The 23,902-nt window shown below is 37.7% G+C and overlaps 1 protein-coding gene across 1 annotated transcript in view; it reads left to right on the forward strand.

The window, feature by feature from the left end:
• The window catches only part of CHRM3 (cholinergic receptor muscarinic 3), a 523,518-nt gene that overhangs the window by 19,026 nt on the left and 480,590 nt on the right, over window positions 1-23,902 (forward strand). The gene's annotated exons all lie outside the window — the stretch shown is intronic.

Genomic DNA, 23,902 nt, shown 5'->3' on the forward strand with positions numbered 1-23,902 from the left:
CCTTCTGGGGATTCCGATTCCCTTGTATGTTATTGGTTGTTTTTCTAACTTGCTGCTTTTAATATTTTCCCTGTATTTAATTTGTGATAGTTCGATTAATATGTGTCTCAGTGTGTTTCTCTTTGGGTTTATCTTGTATGGGAGTCTCTGCGTTTCCTGGACTTGATTATTTCCTTTCCCATGTTAGGGAAGTTTTAGACTATAATCTCTTCAAATATTTTCTCAGACCCTTTCTTTTTCTTTTCTTCTTCTGGGACCCGTATAATTTGAATGTTGGTGCATTTAATGTTGTCCCAGATGTCTCTGAGTCTGTCCTCAATTCCTTTCATTCTTTTTTCTTTATTTGGCTCCCTGGCAGTTTTTTCCACCATTTTATCTTCCAGCTCACTTACCGTTCTTCTGCCTCAGTTATTCTGCTATTGATTCCTTCTAGAGTATTTTTAATTTCAGTTATTGTGTTGTTCATTATTATTTGTTTGCTTTTTAGTTCTTCTAGATCCTTGTTAAATGTTTCTTGTATTTTCTCCATTCTGTTTCCGAGAGTTTAGATCATGTTTACTATCATTACTCTGAATTCTTTTTCAGATAGGTTGCCTATTTTGTCTTCATTTATTTGGTCTTGTAGGTTTTTACCTTGCTCCTTCGTCTGTAACATTTTTTTTTGTCTTTTTTTTTTTTTTTTTTAATTGGTGGAGCTGTATTCCTCTCTTACTGGCTGTTTGGCCTGAGGCGTCCAGCACTGGAATTTGCAGGCAGTTGGATAGAGCCAGGTCTTGGTGCTGAGATGAGGACTTCTGGGAGGTGTCACTCTGATTAATATTCCCTGGGGTCTGAGGTTCTCTGTTAATCCAGCAGTTTGGACTTGGAGCTCCCACCACAGGAGCTTGGGCTCGACCTCCCACCTGGGAACCAAGATCCTGCAAGCTGGTCGCTGGGGGTTCCTCCCATCCCCCTAGGTGCCCGTTCCCTACCGGTGCCTGGTAGGTGCCCTAGTTGTGCAGAGACGCGAATTCTGCGTCCTCCTATTCCACTATCTTGACTCTGCCCCTATTTTTCTTATTGCAGAAGGGAAAACTGACAAACCTATCCCATATTTTCCTTTCAACCAGGGCCTTTTCTTTTGAACATCCATGTTGAAATAGTCACTAATAACATCATTTACAATGAATAACAGATTACAGGTTAACAATTGTAGGCTTGAAGAATAATGAAATAAACTAGCACATTCAATCAAATTAAATATGGCCAGCTTTCTTTTCAATAATGCTGTTTTACCCTGTTTTTCTATTAGAATTAGATAAGAGAGAAACAACTTGTTGCCTTCTTATTCTTTTCAATTCTATTATTGTAAATGCCCACTGACTTAATTATGAACATATGCTTTAAAAAGGAAGTAAAGAAATTCTTCTGGTTGTAAAATGGAAGAGGAAGATGGAGTAGAGATTTTCTGTAGTTGGGATTCTGTGTCATACTTTAGGAAGTCAGTAGTTGAGTGCCTACTGTGTGCCACTGTGCAAAACATGATACACAATCAAGACTATGTTGGCCTGGGATGCTCTTGACACGTCATAATATACTTAATTTTCTACGTTACTTTGCTAACATGATTCATAGTGGTTCAGTTATACTGAGTCTCTCTAAAATAACGACATGGTATACTCTATTAGCGTTTTCACAGCCAAGTCCAGGTATTGCTAAACATGCTTGAAGGTAATGTCTTCTGTCTTTCCATCCATCACACATTTATTAAGCAGCCGCTAATGCTAGGATGCTGCTCCATGCTGGAGGCAGAGTGATGAGGAAAGAAGACAGGGTCTTGCCCTCATGGAGTTTGAGGTTTGAGTGAATCAACTAATTTTTCTTTCAGTTGAGAAGTAGCTTTAAAAAGTAGTATAATGTAAGAGACTGTGTGGTTTGAAGGATGCCGATGTGGGCATAATGATGAGAAGATCAGCGTCCCTAATACTGTAAATTGTGTTCTGTTGGTGGTTGGGTAGAAGACGCTCCCTGGAGATACAGTTTCTTTGGAACCTGGGCATCACCAAATCACACACACGCTCAAGTTTAGAAACTGTCTTGACCTCAGTTGGGCCTGAATTTTTCCCATTTCAGATCTTGAAACCATATGTGTATGTGAAAACCTTTGACGGTCTGGGCTCTGAATCAAGGCGGAAAACAGTATTTGTGTAGGTGTGGGTTCAAAGCAGATATTTGGAAAGTTAGGAAGATATCTTTCTGGGATCACATAGGTTAGTGGTCAAATAGAATTTGGGATGGTCATGAGGTTGGCTCATTGATCTCTAAAAGGTAATGAGATGCTTGGGGTTGGTATCAAAGAATTCACTGAATAGAGAATGTCTTTTGTTGAAACAAAATCAGCGATCTAGGTAATAGGGCAGTTTTGATTTGAGGGTATCTACTGTTCTCTTCTAACATTTTAAAGAAGCTTCTCATGTATGGTATTAGATGTCTGATATTAACCTTAAAAATGGTTTCAATCACAAAATGCCCTCATGCTCCCAGAATTTGTAAGGTCCTTCTCAGTGTTTACCAATTTACATTCCAAAGTTCTCCAACCATTATTTCTCCTTTTACCTTTTCCTTTAATCCAGTGTTTCTCAAGTGGATTTTCCTCATTAATTGCCCTCCCCATCCCAGGAGCCTTTTAGACTTTTTCTTTCCTAATCATGAAAATTTTAATGCCATACATTTCTTGTATATTTGTTTATAAAATGTGACCATTTAGAGAGTCAGAAACCATTGCCATCTCTAAGACATTTTCGCCCTCTAAGAACTCATTTTCACCCCCTTTGGGGAGATATCACCCCCATAGAATGCATACTTTAATCATTTATACCAGGGCGATATGAAGGCAGGAGTGATTCCATGCCCCTTTGCACACACAGTCCCTCAGTCCCCTTCCTCGCTCCTCTCCCCACAAGTTCTTCAGTGTTGACAACGATTCCCTCACTGAAGCCTGCAGGATCCCTTCTCACCCGCTTCCTCCATCGCCATCTCTTAGTTGAATGCTCTGATCCTTCAGGACTGGTCCCTGTGTAGACTCACCTGCTATCCCTAGAGAAGGATTTCCATTAAAACGTCGACAGGGATGTCCCTTAATGCTTGGTTTCTGAGCAGTAGAAAAGATCAGTATATTTTTTTCTGAGGCAAAATGAGAAAATCCAAGTACGATTTCATGTATCTTCCTGCTTCTTATTGCTTTTTTTCAGCCCCATTGGCTCAGGGAGTCCTAAGCTGGCTGTGTTCTTCCTGGCAAATCTGCCTGTTCTCAGCACCCAAGTGCAGTTGAGATACAGGACTGCCTAGATACGTCCACTCTGTTGTGTTTTTAATATGATTTTACACAGTCCTTGCATTCTTGTGCCACCAAAGAGTTTTTAAGCTTTTGTAGTACCCCAGGCATTTAGAAAGTTGCACAGTTCCCAAGGCTACAATAAAATGATAGCATCCGCAGTGCCCGCCTTTCCTGGATCCCCATTCATGAGAGGCAACCATTTTCATCTCCTTAGGCTCTTTTTTCTGTTATTCACTTTTGTATTTCTAAATAGCATGCCCAGACAGCTATGTTTTGCTTTTTGACTATTAGAATTTACTTCTTACTATATAAAATGAGGGCTGTTACTTCTTACTATATAAAATGTTTTAGCCCTGTTATAAATCATTTTACTCCCAAGAAAATCATTAAAATTTTTGTTATATCAATATTCATTACAAGCATGTGTTGACTATATGTTTTACTCATTACTGAACCATTTAGAGACCTATGATATTTTCTTTTTTTTGTATTATTTTTTGGTTTTCTTGGAATTAATAGTGTCTCATAGTCTCCCTTCCTCTCTTTCCTTCCCTCTCCCTCCCTTCCCTCCTCTCTCCCTCCCTTCCCTCCTCTCTCCCTCCCTCCCTCCCTTCCTTCCTCCCTTCCTTCCTCCCTGTCTTTCATCTGCTCAGGAGTCTTCCAGCCTTTTGCTCCAGTCAGGACTGGCTGCTCTCTAGACCTGCCAGGTAGCTGTCCTCTAGGATTTGTCCCTCACTATACCCATCCCCATATTGTTTCTTTTCTTCAGAGTTCTTCAATTTTATTATCTGCAGAGTGAGAAGGATAATTACTATCCTGGCTTCTCCTGGTTCTCAGGAACATTAAATGAGTGTATATGTAAGTACATATTAGAACTCGCATGTAGGACTTCCCTGGTGGCACAGTGGTTAAGAATCTGCCTGCCAGTTCAGGGGACACGGGTTCGAGCCCTGGTCCGGGAAGATCCCACATGTCACGGACCAACTGATAAGCCCGTGTGCCACAACTACTGAGCCTGCGCTCTAGAGCCTGTGCTCCACAACGACAAGCCACCGTAATGAGAAGCCCATGCACCACAATGAAGGATAGCCCCCGCTTGCCACAACTAGAGAAAGCCTGCACGCATCAACAAAGACCCAATGCAGCCGAAAAATAAATAAATGAATAAAAAATAAAATAAAATAAAATTTAATTTAGAACTTGCATGTAGTACACACCCCAAAAAGGTAATAACAACTTACCGCTACTGTGTATACTGTTTGTATAGTTATTTATTTTTCCATTACGTGTCTTCAGTGGAAAGTTTCTGTGGGACAATATGAGTAGAGTAGGAGCTTACCGTAGAATAAGTTAAGAGTCTTGCAGAGTGGTAATGTAATCATACTTATTAGAATTACTATTAATGGTCCACCATACTGCAGACTTTTCTCAAGGATCAGTCAGAGCAGATACCACTTGAAGGAGAGAAAGGTAGTTCTTTTCGGTGTGACTAAGGTTTGCTGGTTAGCCACTGCTGCCCTCACCTTCCTACACTCTGGCCCTGACAAGACAAGCCCATTTTCTATGAAGGTGGGAACCTTCTGTAATCTGAATTTAAGTTGTATGCTGTCTTTTAGCAGTGTTCTATATTTTATGAACTTCAATCATATTAAAATCAATATTATTTGAAGAAAACTGAATCATGAAAGAGTGAGTGTCTATGTTGGAATAGAGAACTCACTTGTCCAGGGTATTTAGCTAATTAATTAAATGGAAAGGCTGAAAATCAAGTATATTTAGATGTTACTTTGGCACTAGTGAGGTTTGGGGATGTAGAGGATACACATATACATGTATACACATATTTTTAAAAAATAACCAAATGCCAGCTTGTTTCCCATTGTTATTATTTCCATTGCAAATGTTTACTTGGGTGGTTTAAAATCATATTGATGATATCAGAATAATATAAACCCAAGGGGGAGGTGTTTGTTGAAAAGAAACCAGGGTTCTTGACAAAAATAATTTGAATTTTAGCCTCTCCTAGGCTCTCAACATTAGTGGAGCCTCCGCAGTAATTTTATAAGCAGCCCCTGTGTTGCCATTAGGAACAGGTGGCGTTTGTCAGCTGAACATCTAAACGTTCTGAATCTCTGGGCACAGGCACACTTCATCACTGCTATGCTGTTTCATCTATTCCTTTGCTTGCTTTCTATTCATAATTAATTTTGTATTGAACCCACTGGCTTTGATGACAGTTAAATACTTGTTTTTGACATAATGAGAAGAATACTTCTTCAGTGAATCACACAAGCGGCCTACCTTTTTTAAAAAGGGTTAATCCCTTCCTTACTTTGATTTTTCGTAAACCTAAGTAATGTGAATATTCATTTAGGTTGCATCTACCTAAGGCAAGTGTTTACAACCATTTGATGTTATTTGGAACACACTATCTTCCATCCTGTCCCATTGGCCTCTGCTATGTGACATTACACAAGCATCAACCTCTACCTTATGTTTGCTCCAAAGCAGGTAGTAAAAAATCTGGAACAGAACAAAATAGTTGAGATCACATAACAGACATTTCGAGACAATGGGATAGCATAGACAGTATGCCTAATTTTGTATATTTCTTTAAATTCAATCCAGCTGAGATTAAGGAGGATTAATTCAATGTATAGAGTAGAAGTTGAAAATGTATTTTATTTTATGATCAGTTTATTGGGAGTTCGTGCCCTTAATGGAACAATGGCTCTTAGTGGAAATAAAACTAGGTTATAGGAAACCACAGTTTGAGCCTTCCTAGAGAATGATTCACTGACAATAATATAAATATTAATATTTACAAACTATTGTGTGCTTACTCTGTGTTAGAACAGTGCTAAATACTTCCCTGTGTAATGTATCATTTAATTCTTGAAACAGTATACAAGATAAGTACTCTCTCTTGTTTGATGGATTGATATAGTAAACCACAGACAGGTTAAATGACTTGTCCAGATCAGGTTTCAAACACACGAGTGTTTGGTTCTGGTTAAAGACGTTTGCAATCTCTGGACTAAAAAAATGAATCTCATAGACTGATCAGTGAAAAAGTTTTCTTTTTACAGAAGTTACTCCTTATATTCCTTTCTACATGTCACAGTAACAGCGCATGAAATTTAAAAAATTAAGGCCACAATAAAAATATGAAAAGCAGGAAAATGAAAGTAACTGAAGGAAAACATAAAGTTGTAAACAAGTAAGGGACCCAAACTTGGATAGGGAAAATTTTAATATATCTAAAAGTATAATTCTTTAGCTGCATTGCTGTGGCATACCCATGATAATTTTCATTACCACTGAAGCTAAAACAAGAAAGACTAGTAACTGCTTAAGCGGCAGCTAGAGAGGAAAAAAAAATTTTTTTTTAGTTAGAGTTATAACCAGATTCCAATAATATGTGATTTTATTCATTTAAGTAGGATCATCCAGGGCTCTGAGTATAATGTTCTCTGTGCAACTTGGAAACTGATTCAGTGGTCTTAGGTAAACAGTGCATAACTGATATAAAAGGTGACAAGTAGAAATCCTAAATTTCTATATTTGGTATAGATTTTCCAAGTAGATGAAAATTAAGGGAAGAAGAGCGGACTGGTCAAATATGAACATGGGCTAGTGGGACATTGCCATTGTGCCTACCTTCTTTGGTGATCAGTCTGTTGAGAGAAATAAAAGAAATGCTCTTCAGGAACAGAATTAAGTATTGTGGGGAAACCATATTTGCTCTGAATTTCAAAATCTGTTTCAAAAGAATAAAATCTTAGAGACCATATTTCATATGGTCATGGGTCTTCAGTGATTATAAGTTGTTTTTTTATTAAATGATAGTTTAGTTTTGTAGAATAATTTTTATCTACACTGACTTTCCTCTAAAATTTAGATTCAAACAACTTACAACATGTTATCAATACATAAACTAACCATTGACATGTATGGTAAAGTAGAAGGATATTTCCCCTTCATAAAAGATTTTCTCTATAGAACAGTACTCTGGGGTGAGGAGGAGAACCTCTGACAGGCATTTCTTTCACTTTCTAATGAGTCGCATTGTTTTGAAGGATAACTATTCAGCAGTGTGAACTAGAATGAAATATTCTGGTATCTTTTTTCCAAGGAAAAATATCCACCTACACTAATGACTGTGAGTTATCAGTAGTGGTGTAAACTATGTTCTCTTTTTGCTGCCAATTAATAGTTTTCTTCTTTTCAGAAAATGATTTCATGGAGTGCTAATTTGTAAGTCAAAAGAAGAGGGGGAAAGTTTAAGTTAAAAAGTATAAGGTTTAACAAAGATTATGCTCTGACATGTCAGACTCATTCCATGGTTGGTACATTACAAGACTTCCAGAAGGGTACATCTATAACCCTCTCCCCTCCAGCGGATATGGTTTGGCAGCCCAGATTACTGCCAGCTAGTAAGCTACCTCAGCTCTCCCTTTAGATACGAGGCTGGACAGTTCAGAAAGATGAGGAACTGGGTCATGCCATTGTTGAGGGTGGAGGCAGGAGACCAGTAGGAAGGAAAGTGGTGGCCGAATTGCTTCTCCAGTTCATGGATAAAGGGTATTGAACAAGGGGATAAATTATTACTTTTTGAGGCTTTAAAGTTCATTTGTAGGATGAAGAAAAAAAAAACCTTGAAAAGGATGGAAACCCATGGTATCAGAGGCTACCTGATAACAGATTGACTAGGTGATTTTGCAGTCATCCTTACCTTCTGCTTCTGAGTTTCGGGAAAAAAGATGCATGTTAACGTTTCATCATCCTCCTAAGATGTGAAGAAAACAATTTCAGCTGTGAATATGTGTTGCTCACGCATGCTGTTTTCAAAAGAAAAAAAATGTGTCGATGGAGAAAGATTTTGTGAAATGAAATTCATAGACTTCATGATTGAATAAAGAATATAGTATATTTTAGAACAAGTGGTCTGTGTTTCTGGGTAAACTTTGTGCTTGTTCCATTTGGTTCTTTAAAGAAAAAAAAAAGTTATTCCTGGTTGCCCTTCTCAGTTGCTGCATCCTACTGGCCAGGCATCGCATCTTTTGTTTCAGGAGATTGCCATAGATATCAGAAGGTTAACTTTGTAATGGACAACAAATTATGAGTGCATGGTGGTATGTTTATGATCCTAGACAGTCATTGTAAATTTATATGTTTTAAGCCAGCATATGAGATTGGAAAATTATTAAAATTAATGTTTTAAGTTTTGCTTTCCATAATTTTACACATAATATGTATATCCCCTAGAATGTAATTTGGTACCAGAAATGACTTTTGACTGTCCAAAGACATCTGTTTTAGATATTCCTAATTTTAAATTTTAGAAGTTGACAAGGACTTATTAACTTTGAGTTCCATAGGTTTCCCTGTAACTAAATACAAATTGAAAAGCACAAATCTTTAAGTCTAGACACATGAATACAATGAAGAAAAAAATAATCCAGGTCATGATTTTTGTTAAAACTATTTAACAGCAGATAACCAATTGTAACTGATTTATTTTTCCTTTTCAACAGATTTTTAATTTACCTTCACCAAATATTTGCTTCTGAGTTAAAACCTACGCAAGATAGGATGCCTATACATCTTAATAGGAAATAAAGCAAACTAGGTATCAGATTTCCTAGACCGCTCTATTAGTTAAGTTTCATAAATGACTGCTAAAACATATATACGTTAGGGTGTTGAAGCAGGGATACTAAACTCAGATGCCTACAGCAGTGAGGCCGTGGGCCAAGTGGATGTAAAGTGTAGCCCCTGGGAGAGGGTAGGGACTCAGGCCAAGTAGATGGTGCACACCATTGTGAAGGTGACCCACTGCTCACCTGAGCCTGTCTTTATAACACGACAGTGCTGACCCTCTGTTGTCAGATGTTCTATGTGTTTAACGGATGCTTAAAATCAAGTTTTTAACATGACTTTTACTAATGTTTAGATGTTGCTTTATATGCATATATTTCTATGCTATAGATGGGTATATGTATTTATTTATTTAAAAAATACTGCATAAGCAAACAAAAGATTTACTAGGATCAGATCTATCTGGGTGGCAGGCATTTTGCAATCTGCATTAAGGAACTCATATTTGTGTGTGCACAAAGTGTTCTATAAATTGTCTGAGAAGCATTTGTGATTTTTTTAGTCCATTTGGTACATTAGGGAGAAATTTGGTTTTTTCAGGTTATCTTTTTTTTTCTTGAAAACCTTGAAAGGTTGAAAATTATTTTTATTTATCCTAACCATGTATAGGAAGAATGCCCTTTATTTTCTTCATAAAGAATAAGTAAAATATCAGAACTTCGTACTACTTTGTTATGGTCATATGTAATGTGTATTTTTGTTGTTGTTTTTTTAAGAAATTGCATCTACATCACTCTAGAGTGGACTTGGTCATTATTAATCTATTATTAAATCCAATATTAACGTACATCATACACCAAAAGTCAGTGACTAAATGCATGAAAGAGTGCTTACATGGATTTCTTTTCAATGTAGAAAAAACACTGCAAGAAAGCCAGAAAAAAAATGAACAGTTATTTTGTGCTAGCCACTAGTGATAAAATGGTGAGCAAGAAAATCTATGTGCATAATGGAAAGTACGATAATGGTAGTTATTCAATTTGTAGCATGCCAAGTATCAATAGATAAAATCTGCTTGCTTTAGATGAAGGAACTGAAATTTTCAATGTATTCTTCCCTTTACCCTCAATGTTTCTCAGGGAGAAATTATGTTGATATTGATACTGGAGTGGGATAAAGTGTAACACTTGAGAAGGAAAACATCTCCCATGACAGTGAGTCATTTGATTGGTTGGTTTCCTCATTGCGGCTTCATGGGACACCGGTGCAGTCACTCTTGGTGTCTGCACATTCTAGTCTAAGGGTCCTTGTATTTTTTACCTCTGTCTGCTAGATGTCTATCTGACTTATGTTTTTGACGGTGGAGTCATCTATTCTCTCTCTAATCCATAGTATTGTCTCAGTGAATTTGACTTGATCTGACTCTATATGTCCAGCTCTCAAGAGGATTCTTTTAAGTATAGTCTACTTATTCAAGTCAAACAAATTTTAGTGCTGTGAGCTCCCACCCAACCTTTTCATATGGATTAACTTTTTTGGAAGAGTCAGGATGGAAATGTTTTTTGGAAGAGTCAGCATAACATTTCCATGTGGAGATATAATTTGTATTGACATCTAGATTTTTCTTTGAGTTTATAACAAAATACAAGTTGGATTTAAGATTTGACATCAGGAAATCACAATAGAAGAATATATAAGAGTATTTAGTTCATCTACCTTTTATTTTGAAAGATGATAGTTTAAAGAAGGATCAGATTGTATATGATTAAAGTTTTCAGACTTGAGTCTGTAGTCCATATTGTTCATATATTCCAGCATTCAATAAATTCAATAAATTAAATGTTAACAGTGTCCACATGTAATCACCAGGATGCAAATGGGGAGCAATTTACTGTATTAAAAAGATTAAAATTGAAATAACTTCTGCCTTCCCACTCTGCTTTGCATCATTTTTCCTGGTATTATTTTACACCACTTGAACTAGGGAACCTTTACTTTGAACAAGCACAACTAGTGTGATGCCAGTGAAAGCAGTTGTATTTATATCTTTCTCCCATTGCCCCTTCATGTCGTTTCAGTGGGACTGATCATTTCCCTGCCCCTGAATGAAAATCTACAGTCCAGTGACTTTCTGGTCCTCCTGTCAGATGCACGGACTGAACTCAGTGATTAGACTGTATACTCCATCTAATGGTCAAAGGTCTAACATGGTTTTAGGGAAGGTCTTTTCTTTATTCTCAGGCTCCCTGAAGATCAGGACCTTTAGTCAAAGGAAGAGAGTGAGAAGGCTTCTCATTTTGAAGACTTGAGCTCTCTCACAAAACCACATCTAGCTTAGGGGTTCCTTTTCATTGTTCCAAAGCACTCTGTTTGCGTGCCTCTATCTAAGGTAAACTTATCACACTTATCACAAACAACTGTTTCCCCTCTTTATCGACAGGACTTAATGTTTTCTGCATCTGTGCTTTCCCAATGCTTTACATAGTAGGCACATAGGCTGGATGAATAAACTCATAACTGGAATTCTCAAAGCTCTTGCAGAGCTTTTAAGAAATTCAGATGCTCTGACTGTACCTGGGAGATTTGAGTCAGTAGATTTTTTAAAGTTTCCCAGGGGATCTTGATTTACAACAGAGTTGAAAGCCACTGAGCTGGATGTTTAAGTTTTGGTAAACTTAATAGCATCCGAACAGTTTAATTAAGGGAGATTTACACTTTTAACCTAAAAATGAGTTTCAGAATAAGAAATCTTATGAGGTCTTTCTAGTTTTTCCTCATTCTGAATAAAATTATTAAAAATACCCTCTATCTTTTAAGACTGATAAGTAGGTATTGATTTCAGTATAAATCTTCTGGGACAGCTATGCCAACTTTCCCAGTTATCCTTTTTTAGTAAGTTTTATGCAAATGGTCAAAGTTTAAATGTATCTTTGACCTCAATATATCTTTATTTTTTAAGAAACAAAGAAAACAAAAGTTATATAAATGTATTATGATAGTAAAACATTGAAACATCAGGGCACCATGATGCAAGTTGTTTCCCCTTCTCATATTGACATGTAGATCTAATGGCTGTTTGATAACTTCATCTAATCTCTTACAAGTTATTCTACTTAAAAAAAAAAATTCATGTTTTTAATGGTGAAAAAAGGCAAAAGAGTCTATAGGAAATGAGTAAAACCTCTAGGATAGATGGCGTGTAGGTAGAGTTAGTTGTTTTTTTTTTTAAGGAAATGGATAATACAACATTCCAATTTACTGATATTTTTAGACTACACCAAATTTCTTTAATCATTCAACAGATATTTATTGTGAATCTATAAGGCACATTTGGTTGTCATGAAATGGCTAGATTATGCTGTATGTTTAGCATGCTTGTTAAAACGCATTCTTCCTGATTTTATTACTTTTTGATTTTCAGGTTTAGTAAGCAGTTACCTTGGAAACATGGTGTTAATTAGTGATAACTAGGAGCCTTATATATGCTTTTCATTTTCTGACTGCCTTGTATGAAATGCCACAACGTTTTATGTTCTTTATTTGGGGTCCTTGACCTTTTCATTAGAGTAGAATAACTTGGGCGGGGGATAAATTTGCATTGAGTTATATAAACTTAACTACCTTTTTGCTAATAAGTACTTATCATTTAATTACATTTAAATATTAAACTATCCTTTAAGACTGTGGTCCCCAACCTTTTTGGCACCAGGGACCGCTTTCGTGGAAGACAGTTTTTCCACGGACCAGGCGGTGGAGTGATGGTTTCGGGATGATTCAAGCTCATTATATTTATTGTGCACTTTATTCCTGTTATTATTACATTAGCTCCATCTCAGATAATCAGGCATTAGATCTGGAGGTTGGGGACCTCTGCTTTAAGATACCCTGTAAATAATGTCAGTTTTAAAAATTGCATTGATGCATTGCTTTTATATGTTTTAAATGTGTGACTTTCTATTTATAGAAGTTTCTTTGCTCTCCAGAGATTGAGCTATCATTCTTGATTTGACCTCCAGAACGTAGTTTAGGAAATATTAAGTGTTCTTAACCTTTTATTGAGAAATTCCAACCATCAGTGTGAGACTTACCCTGTGGAATGCTTCACCTCTAATATATTCTTTCTCTCTCCATTTCTCTATATTAGGCTAGTTTTGCAGTCTCTAGTTTTCATTGCCAAACCACACCGTACTGATGCCAGATTTTTTTTTATTGGACTAACGAATATGTTTAATTTTTTTTAACATGTGAAGAATTCAGCTTATAATTTATATTACACCATGGAATGTGCAAATACAATAATTTTAACATGTGTACAGGTAATTATGCTCTGTAGATGACATGTCACCATTGTTAGATTATAACACAGATAACATTACAGAAAAGTGAAGGCCATGTTGACACCGTAGCCAAGAGATAATAAATGAGGCAAGAAACAGCTTACCTATTATGGCCAAAAAAAGGCTAGTTTATCTTCCTTTTATATTTTACAAAATGTTTTAATATAAAAATAAGCAGTGGTCTCAATAATACTACCATAAGGAAGCTTTGGGGTTACAGTGTTTAGACATAGACTACGTTTTTTCTGTTGCAGACTTCAGCTGAGGGTTGAGAATTTTACTTTGTGCAGTAACTTTATGTGTTAGACCCTGTAAATCCTGAGGAAATGACTTGCCCAGTGCATATATTTAGAGATTTTCTGGGAAGTCAGTAAATAGTCTTCTGTTTTATTTTCTTTTTTCTATTTTCCTTTTTTTTCTTCGGAACAAGCGTTAGAAAAATATGGATTGTGGTTGTACTGTGTTGAGCTCCACATTTTTATTTTTAAAAGACAGTCTCATGCCATTGAGAAGGTTAAGTTTTCATAATGATAATGACTTGTTAAATGGGAATAAAACCCATTTAACACATGAAAGCTGTGGTCTTAAAGAGCAAGTCATTGGAGAGATCATTTTGCAGTTGAGAAAATGTGTGATCAGAGAGGATGGGCCTCAAGTTCAAATATTCTGGGTGCCAGTTCTGTTTGATCTTGGCCAAGTTTCGTAACTTTTGTTTGATCCTTTGTTTTCTTATCTATAAAATGGAGGTAATAATACCAATCCCAAAGGGCTGTAGCTAGGACAAAATGAAGTAAAGCCTGTTCGTGTCACCTGCATGGTGCCTGTATCTAAGGAATTTGGGGAGAATTAATTGAAATTCCCAAGAAACTGTCTTTCTCATTCTTTTCTTGGTCTTTTTAGGACATTCATTAAAAAATACGTACAGCAGGTGTGCAATGTTGATCCTCATATTTTTGCATTTAAAAGAAAATCATATGCAATTAGGAAGTTACAGTTCTCGTGATGAAGATAACTTGTTTATGGAACACTTTGACTGGAATAGAAACTCTACCACACATGCTCAAAGACCACCTGGATTCCCTTTATCCAAAGGTATCCATTAATCAGTTACCCTGCATCTAGCACAGCACTGTGGAGGAGGTTGAGGAGTGGGGATGAGGGAGAATACAATATCAGATTACAGTTTTTGAGCAGCATTTGGGAAAGCCAAGCCAAGTAAGTGAAACAATACAAATAACAATCGTGCAATGTATATTTGGGTGGGATTTTGTTACAAAACCATGTTACTAAAATTCAGAGTCAGAAACTATTATGAGGTAGGATTAAATTAGGAAATGTGTAAAAAGCTTCCATCAGAGTGACTGGAACAGAATAGAAGCCCCATAAGTAGTAGGTTTAAGTGTACTTATATACGTCATTATCATATTTTTCCTAAGAAATAGAAAAACGTTCAAGAAAAAAGCTGTAAAACTGCAGGCCAAATGCTTCTTCCTTTGTGATGCTGTCTTGAATATCCAGAGAGTATTAATCTGTTTCTCCACTGTGCTTCCGTAAATTCTAGTCATACCAATATTTGTGCTCCTTACACATAACATGGCAATTAGTGGTGTATCCTCCTGGGTAGACCAGGCATCCTCAGGGGAGCTGGTGAGAACTTATGCAGCCATATACTCCCTGCCCCTAACACAAAACCTGGAACAGAAGAATTTGTTAATATTCGTTACATTAAATAATGGGTTTTGAGCTGGGCATGGAAAGAAATGTTAGATTTGCATTCATGGCAGGACATGAAGGTGCAGGGTGGCAAGGTCACCCCGGGAATGAGAACAATCTTTTAAAGATGTGGAGATTGAAATGAACATGTCACTTTGTTCATTCATTCAACAAATACCTATTAAGCAGCTATTTTGTGCCAAACACTTGAGTAAAAGCAGATACAGCCTCTCCCTCTGGAACTTACGAACTAGTGGGAGAGATCAGCATTAATCAAACAGTTGTAAGAGTAAGTACACATTTATAACTCTGATAAATTCCACACAGGAGAGGTACATGGAGCTCTGAGGCAGCATCTGACCTGGTCAGAGAGGACATAGTGTATGTGCAGTTGGGTGATGAGAGGAGGGGTAGGATTCCTAACAAAAGGAGCGGCATTGCAGGCACCACTTGATGGCCTAAGAGAAGGCTGTGGGGTCAACACAAGGGGGTCTGTGGACAGGGTCGTGGGTATCAGCCTGAAGAAGGCACTGGGGCCAGAGCAGATAGGGCCTTGTAGGCCACATTAAGGAGTATTGACTTTCTTAAGAGTCAAACTTCTAAGAACAGTCCAAACCGCTGAAAGACCTTGAATCTCTTTTTTGAAATTTATTCAAGTATCGCTGATTTACAATGTTGTGTTAATTTCTGCTCTACAGCAAAGTGATTCAGTTATACATATATATCCATTCTTTTTCATATTCTTTTCCATTATGGTTTATCACAGGATATTGAATATAGTTCCCTGTGCTATACAGTAGGACCTTTTTGTTTATCCATTCTACATATAATAGTTGGCATCTGCTAACCCCAAACTCCCAATCCATCCCTCTCCCTTGGCAACCACAGGTCTGTTCTCTATGGAAAGACCCTAAATCTTAAATGAGCAGTGACAGGGTGGCAGGAAACATCAGACTTTGATTTTGGCATTTTGAAAAGCAGACTCTGGCTGCAGCAGGGGTGATGCAGTGGAGCAGGGCCAGAGTGGATTCTGGTTGAGGTTTCCAAAGGGCTAGTCCAGTCCTTGGAAGCATAGACACCAGTGCTGCTGATGGAGACAGAGTAGTTGGATACTGGGACAAAGAAGAATTAATTAACTTCACTGCAAGTGAATTAGGAGTACTAAGAATCAAAGTCAAAGAGGTAATATTGGGTACCAAATGACACAGCCTTAGGCCCAATAGGTGAAACCCAATACAAGTGCTTTTTCACATTTCTGCCTTTACCCATGTTTCCCCCTTAATTCATTCACTCACTCGTTTATTCAGTGAATCATTTACTTATTTATTCATTCTCTCAAATATTTGTTGAGTGCCTACTATGTGTCAAACACAATGCCAGGTCCCCTAGCTGACCTTAATTTCCCTTTCCTCTGTCTCTCAATTTATCATAATATTTCTCACCAGAGTGCAGCTCAAAGCCTCATCTTCCAAGAGCACTTCGTGGATCTTCCCAGTAAGAAATAGCAGCCTTAGGACAGGAATAAAGACGCAGACGTAGAGAATGGACTTGAGGACATGGGGAGGGGGAAGGGTAAGCTGGGACGAAGTGAGAGAGTGGCATGGACATATATACACTACCAAATGTAAAATAGCTTGTGAGAAGCAGCCACATAGCACAGGGAGATCAGCTCGGTGCTTTGTGACCACCTAGAGGGGTGGGATAGGGAGGGTGGGAGGGAGACACAAGAGGGAGGAGATACAGGGATATATGTATACGTATAGCTGATTCACTTTGTTATAAAGCAGAAACTAACACGCCATTGTAAAGCAATTATACTCCAATAAAGATGTTAAAAAAAAAAAAAAAAGAAATAGCAGCCTTTACTTGTCTTCCCCCATGTAGAAACAGCCCAGGTCTCGAGCATTAAGTCATTCCACTTTACCTGTAAATCTTGGTCAAAGAGCTTCTTTTTCACGTTTGGCTTCTTCCACTGGAACAGAGACCCACAAAATATAGGCACATGGTAAATGATTATTCAAATGAGTCAAATGAAAGAAAACAAAGGTGGGAAAGTTTTCATGGGACAAAATTAAATTTTCTCCAAATGATGATCAGATTCCCGTGATGCCTCTAGCTTTATGTACTATTTTTATTATTTTTCCTGTAGAATTTTAAGATACTCTATTCCTTGTAATTGTGTTCCTTCAGAAATCTCTGATGTGTCTTTCAGTGGCCTGCTGGAGCCAGCTCATTCCAGCTCAGGAGAGCCAGATGTGCCCATCTTTTTCTAGCTCCTTATTCAGTGATGTTGCTTTGGTGACTTGAAATGGACAGTGATGGCAGTGTTTTCACCACGGAAATTGGCACATGCTATAAATCAGAGATGTGGCTTTTTTTCTCAGAAAGCTGGTTGTTGATTATCTTCTAGCACACCTTTGCTGTGAATTCAAAATACAAAACAAAGTTTAGTGAATTAAATTCTCAAACAGATGTGTGTGTGTGCATCGCGTATGTGTGTGTGCACGTGCAACTTGAAGTGATTTGGAGCTATTCGTAAGACCTGTGGAAAAAGTGAAATTCTATTATTCTGATCTTCATTTTGTACTTCACTCACTCAATCACTCATTCAACCAATGCACTTACTGGTGAATGTAGCAGACGATTGTCTCTTTCCTCAAATTGATTACAACCCAATTGGTGAGAGATAGCAGGGATTCCTTCTCAATATAATGAAGATGGATTCTAAACTAAAGGAGAGGCCATGCAGATGAAGAGGAGGAAATAGATTTAAGAACTATATAGGAGACAAAGCCAAGAGCACTTGATAAACCAGCAAGAGAGTGAGGAACAGAGGATAATTGCCAATTTCCTAGATTGTGCAGGTGGTGGATGGTTGTTTTTCTCTAAAATGAGAATGCAGGCAGAGACATGGATTGAAGGGACCTGTGGATTGAAGGGCAGGCAGAGGTGTGTGAAAGAGATGGGTTTAATTAGGGGCATGTTAACTTGAAGTTATTTTAGAATACTGAGACGGTGCTTTGAAATATATATGTATTTGGAAATTGGAAAGAGATTGGGTTCTAGTGAATTAAAGCAATTACCATGTAGTGGTAATTAAAGCTGAGTGAGACTACGATGGAGTGTTAGTCAGGATCCCAGCAGGAAACAGATGTCATTCTCAAATGAGTAATGAAGGTGAATTTGATGAGAAGACTATTCATAAAGGTTATGGGAAGGATTAAGGAAACCAGCTGAGTTGGTGAAACACTGGCATTAGCAATAGCAGAGAGCTGTTACCACTCTTAGGCCTGGGAGACCAAAGGGAAGAAGATGGACAAGTGGAAACTGATGTGGCTGCAGGAGAGAGTTGCCCAGTAGTGTCTATAGCCTTCCATAGAGGAATGTAGCCACTGCCAGGCCTTGACCCAGCAAGAGAAGAGGTTGGGGGATACATCTGATGTCCTCCCTCTCTGCCCACCCTCTGCCCTTTGGCCTCCCATTAGCCAAATCCATAATGAAACCAAAGGGCAAGGAAACACCTTGAGGCTCCATAGAGTTCATCTTCCTTGGGCGCAGAGCAGGGTAGAGAAAGGTGGAGAGTATGATAGTGGATTTAGAGTGCCAAGTGGAAATTAACCAATGAGATGATCTGGAGACTGAGACAGGACAGAACCTTGAGAAGCACCAACACTGAAGAGGCAGGTAGAAGGAGGAGCCTGAGAAACGGCATCCAGAAAGACTAGATGTAAACCAGGAGTGGGTAGTTTTGCTGAAAGGAAGAGTGGTCTAAGAAAGAGGAAACAATTGTCACATGCAAGGGAACAATCTAATAACAAAAGTCCAAAGAATGCCCAGAAAATTAGCCATGTAAGGTCCTTGGTGACTATTTTTACTTCACATTGTGATTTTCACAGACAAGGTTATGAAATTGGTGGTAGGCACAAAAACAGATTTGTAAAATCCAGTGTCACTGTTCTTGAGTCAAACGTGAAGAGAGAGGTAGAAAGTGTGCCACCCTCAACAGTGGACCCCTCCTCCCCCCACGGTATCTCCTGTTCCATGCTTGCTCCTGAGTCTGCAAGCACACATTGTGAAAGGTACCTGAGGGGAGATGGGTAATTATCACCTTGATTCCACCATGACATTATCTAGGAAAGGAAGACAGTGGTAAGTGCCAGCAACAATAAAGGAGTAGGCCACTCCTTTCTGAAGCCTCTTGGAGTCTGACAGTAGCAGACACATGTGCAAGAGTTCATTATTTTCCATTTCAAAACTGGTGGTGAAGTTATAGTTGGAAACTTCCCTAATATGGGAGAGGAAAGAGTCAGTCAAGTCCAGGAAGCACAGAGAGTCCCATACAGGATAAATCCAAGGAGAAACACACGAAGACACATATTAATCAAACTATCACAAATTATATACAAAGAAAAAATATTAAAAGCAGCAAGGGAAAAACAACAAATAACATAAAAGGGAATCCTCATAAGGTTAACAGCTGATCTTTCAGCAGAAACTCTGCAAGCCAGAAGGGAGTGGCAGGACATATTTAAAGTGATGAAGGGGAAGAACCTACAACCAAGATTACTCTATCCAGCAAGGATCTCATTAAGATTCCATGGAAAATTAAAACCTTAACAGACGAGCAAAAGCTAAGAGAATTCAGCACCACCAAACCAGCTTTACAACAAATGCTAAAGGAATTTCTCTAGGTAGGAAACACAAGACAAGGAAAAGACCTACAATAACAAAACCAAAACAATTAAGAAAATGGTAATAGAAACATACATATCAATAACTACATTAAATGTAAATGGATTCAATGATCCAACCAAAAGACACAGGCTGGCTGAATGGATACAAAAACAAGACCCATATATATGCTGTCTAGAAGAGACCCACTTCAGACCCAGGGACACATACAGACTGAAAGTGAGGGGATGGAAAAGATATTCCATGCAAATGGAAATCAAAAGAAAGCTGGAGTAGCAATACTCATATCAGACAAAATACACTTTAAAATAAAGACTATTACAAGAGACAACAAAGTACACTACATAATGATCAAGGGATCAATCCAAGAAGAAGATATAACAATTGTAAATATTTATGCACCCAACATAGGAGCACCTCAATACATAAGGCAAATGCTAACAGCCATAAAAGGGGAAATCGACAGTAACACAATCAGAGTAGGGGACTTTAACACCCCACTTTCACCAATGGACAGATCATCCAAAATGAAAATAAATAGGGAAACACAAGCTTTAAATGATACATTAAACAAGATGGACTTAATTGATATTGATAGAACGTTCCATCCAAAAACAACAGAATACACCTTCTTCTTAAGTGCTCATGGAACATTCTCCAGGGGAGACCATATCTTGGGTCACAAATTAAGCCTTGGTACATTTAAGAAAATTGAAATCGTATCAAGCATCTTTTCTGACCCCAATGCTATGAGACTAGATATCATTTAAAGGAAAAATCTGGAAAAACTACAGACACATGGAGGCTAAATAATACACTACTAAATAACCAAGAGATCACTGAAGAAACCAAAGAGGAAATCAAAAAATACCTAGGAACAAATGACAATGAAAACACAACCAGCCCAAACCTATGGGATGCAGCAGTTCTAAGAGGGAAGTTTATAGCAATACAATCCTACCTCAAGAAACATCTCAAATAAACAACCTAACCTTACATGTAAAGCAATTAGAGAAAGAAGAACAAAAAAACCCCCAAAGTTAGCAGAAGGAAAGAAATCATAAAGATCAGATCAGAAATAAATGAAAAGGAAATGAAGTAAACAATAGCAAAGTTCAATAAAACTAAAAGCTGGTTCTTTGAGAAGATACACAAAATTGATAAACCATTAGCCAGACTCACCAAGAAAAAAAGGGAGAAGACTCAAATGAACAGATCCAGAAATGAAAGAGGAGAAGTAACAACTGACACTACAGAAATACAAAGGATCGTGAGAGATTACTGCAAGCAACTATATGCCAATAAAATGGACAACCTGGAAGAAATGGACAAATTCTTAGAAAAGCACAACTTTCCGAGACTGAACCAGGAAGAAATAGAAAATATAAACAGACCAGTCACAAGCACTGAAATTGAGACTGTGATTAGAAAGCTTCCCACAAACGAAAGCCCAGGGCCAGATGGCTTCATAGGCAACTTCTATCAAACATTTACAGAAGAGCTAACACCTATCCTTCTCAAACTCTTCCAAAATATAGCAGAGGGAGGAACACTCCCAGTCTTATTCTACGAGACCACCATCACCCTGATACCAAAACCAGACAAAGATGTCACAAAGAAAGAAAACTACAGGCCAATATCACTGATGAGCATAGATGCAAAAATCCTCAACAAAATACTAGCAAACAGAATCCAACAGCACATTAAAAGGATCATACACCATGATCAAGTGGGGTTTATCCCAGGATTGCAAGGATTCTTCAATATATGCAAATCAATCAATGTGATACACCATATTAACAAATTGAGGGAGAAAAACCATATGATCATATCAATAGATGCAGAGAAAGCTTTTGACAAAATTCAACACCCATTTATGATTAAAAAAACCCTCCAGAAAGTAGGCATAGAGGGAACTTTCCTCAACATAATAAAGGCCATATATGACAAACCCACAAGCAACATCGTCCTCAGTGGTGAAAAACTGAAACCATTTCCTCTAAGATCGGGACGAAGACAAGGTTGTCCACTGTGACCACTATTATTCAACATAGTTTTGGAAGTTTTAGCCACAGCCATCAGAGAAGAAAAAGAAATAAAAGGAATCCAAATTGGAAAAGAAGAAGTAAAGCTGTCACTGTTTTAAGCTGTCACTGTTTGCAGATGATATGATACTATACATAGCGAATCCTAAAGATGCTGCCAGAAAACTGCTAGACCTAATCAATGAATTTGGTAAAGTAGCAGGGTACAAAATTAATGCACAGAAATCTCTTGCATTCTTATACACTAATGATGAAAAATATGACAGAGAAGTTAAGGAAGCACTCCCATTTACCATTGCAACAAAAAGAATAAAATACCTAGGAATAAACTTACCTAAGGAGACAAAAGACCTGTATGCAGAAAACTATAGACACTGATGAAAGAAATTAAAGATGATACAAACAGATGGAGAGATATACCATGTTCTTGGATTGGAAGAATCAACATTTTGAAAATGACTATAGGTACCCAAAGCAATCTACAGATTCAATGCAATCCCTATCAAACTACCACTGGCATTTTTCACAGAACTAGAACAAAAAATTTCACAATTTGTATGGAAACACAAAAGACCCCAACTAGCCAAAACAATCTTGAGAAAGAAAAATGGAGCTGGAGGAATCAGGCTCCCTGACTTCAGACTATACTACAGAGCTACAGTAATCAAGACAATATGGTACTGGCACAGAAACAGAAGTATAGATCAATGGAACAGGATAGAAAGCCCAGAGATAAACTCACTCACATATGGTCACCTTATTTTTGATAAAGGAGGCAAGAATATACAATGGAGAAAAGACGGCCTCTTCAATAAGTGGTGCTGGGAAAGCTGAACAGCTACATGTAAAAGAATGAAATTAGAACACTCCCTAACACCATACACAAAAATAAACTCAGAATGGATTAAAGACCTAAATGTAAGGCCAGACACTATAAAACTCTTAGAGGAAAACATAGGCAGAACACTCTATGACATAAATCACAGCAAGATCCTTTTTGACCCACCTCCTAGAGAAATGGAAATAAAAACAAAAACAAATGGGACTTAATGAAACTTAAAAGCTTTTTCACAACAAAGGAAACCATGAACAAGATGAAAAGACAACCCTCAGAATGGGAGAAAATATTTGCAAATGAAGCAACTGACAAAGGATTAATCTCCAAAATTTACAAGCAACTCATGCTGCTCAATATCAAAAAAACAAACAACCCAACCCAAAAATGGGCAGAAGACCTAAATAGACATTTCTTCAAAGAAGATACACATATTGCCATCAAACCCATGAAAGGATGCTCAACATCACTAATCATCAGAGAAATGCAAATCAAAACTACAATGAGGTATCACCTCACACCACTCAGAATGGCCATCATCAAAACATCTACAAACAATAAATGCTGGAGAGGGTGTGGAGAAAAGGGAACCCTCTTGCACTGTTGGTGGGAATGTAAATTGATACAGCCACTATGGAGAACAGTATGGAGGTTCCTTAAAAGACTACAAATAGAACTACCATACGACCCAGCTATCCCACTACTGGGCATATACCCTGAGAAAACCATAACTCAAAAAGAGTCATTTACCACAATGTTCATTGCAGCTCTATTTACAATACCCAGGACATGGAAGCAACCTAAGTGTCCATTGACAGATGACTGGATAAAGAAGATGTGGTGCATATGCTGTAAAAAGAAACGAAATTGAGTTATTTGTAGTGAGGTGGATGGACGTAGAGTCTGTCATACATAGTGAAGTATGTCAGAAAGAGAAAAACAAATACCCTATGCTAACACATATATATGGAATCTTAAAAAAAAAATTCGTTCTGAAGAACCTAGGGGCAGGACAGGAATAAAGATGCAGACATAGAGAATGGACTTGAGGACACGGGAAGGGGGAAGGGTAAGCTGGGACAAAGTGCGAGTGTCACGGACATATATACGCTACCAAATGTAAAATAGCTAGTGAGAAGCAGCCGCATAGCACAGGGAGATCAGCTGGGTGCTCTGTGACCACCTAGAGGAGTGGGATAGGGAGGGTGGGAGGGAGATGCAAGAGGGAGGAGATATGGGGATATATGTATATGTATAGCTGATTCACTTCATTATGAAGCAGAAACTAACACACCATTGTAAAGCAATTATACTCCAATAAAGATGTTAAAAAAAAAAAACAACTGGTGGTGAATTATTTGAC

The sequence above is a fragment of the Balaenoptera acutorostrata genome, chromosome 16 (genome assembly GCF_949987535.1).
Source record: "Balaenoptera acutorostrata chromosome 16, mBalAcu1.1, whole genome shotgun sequence".
In the NCBI taxonomy this organism is placed as follows: domain Eukaryota; kingdom Metazoa; phylum Chordata; class Mammalia; order Artiodactyla; family Balaenopteridae; genus Balaenoptera; species Balaenoptera acutorostrata.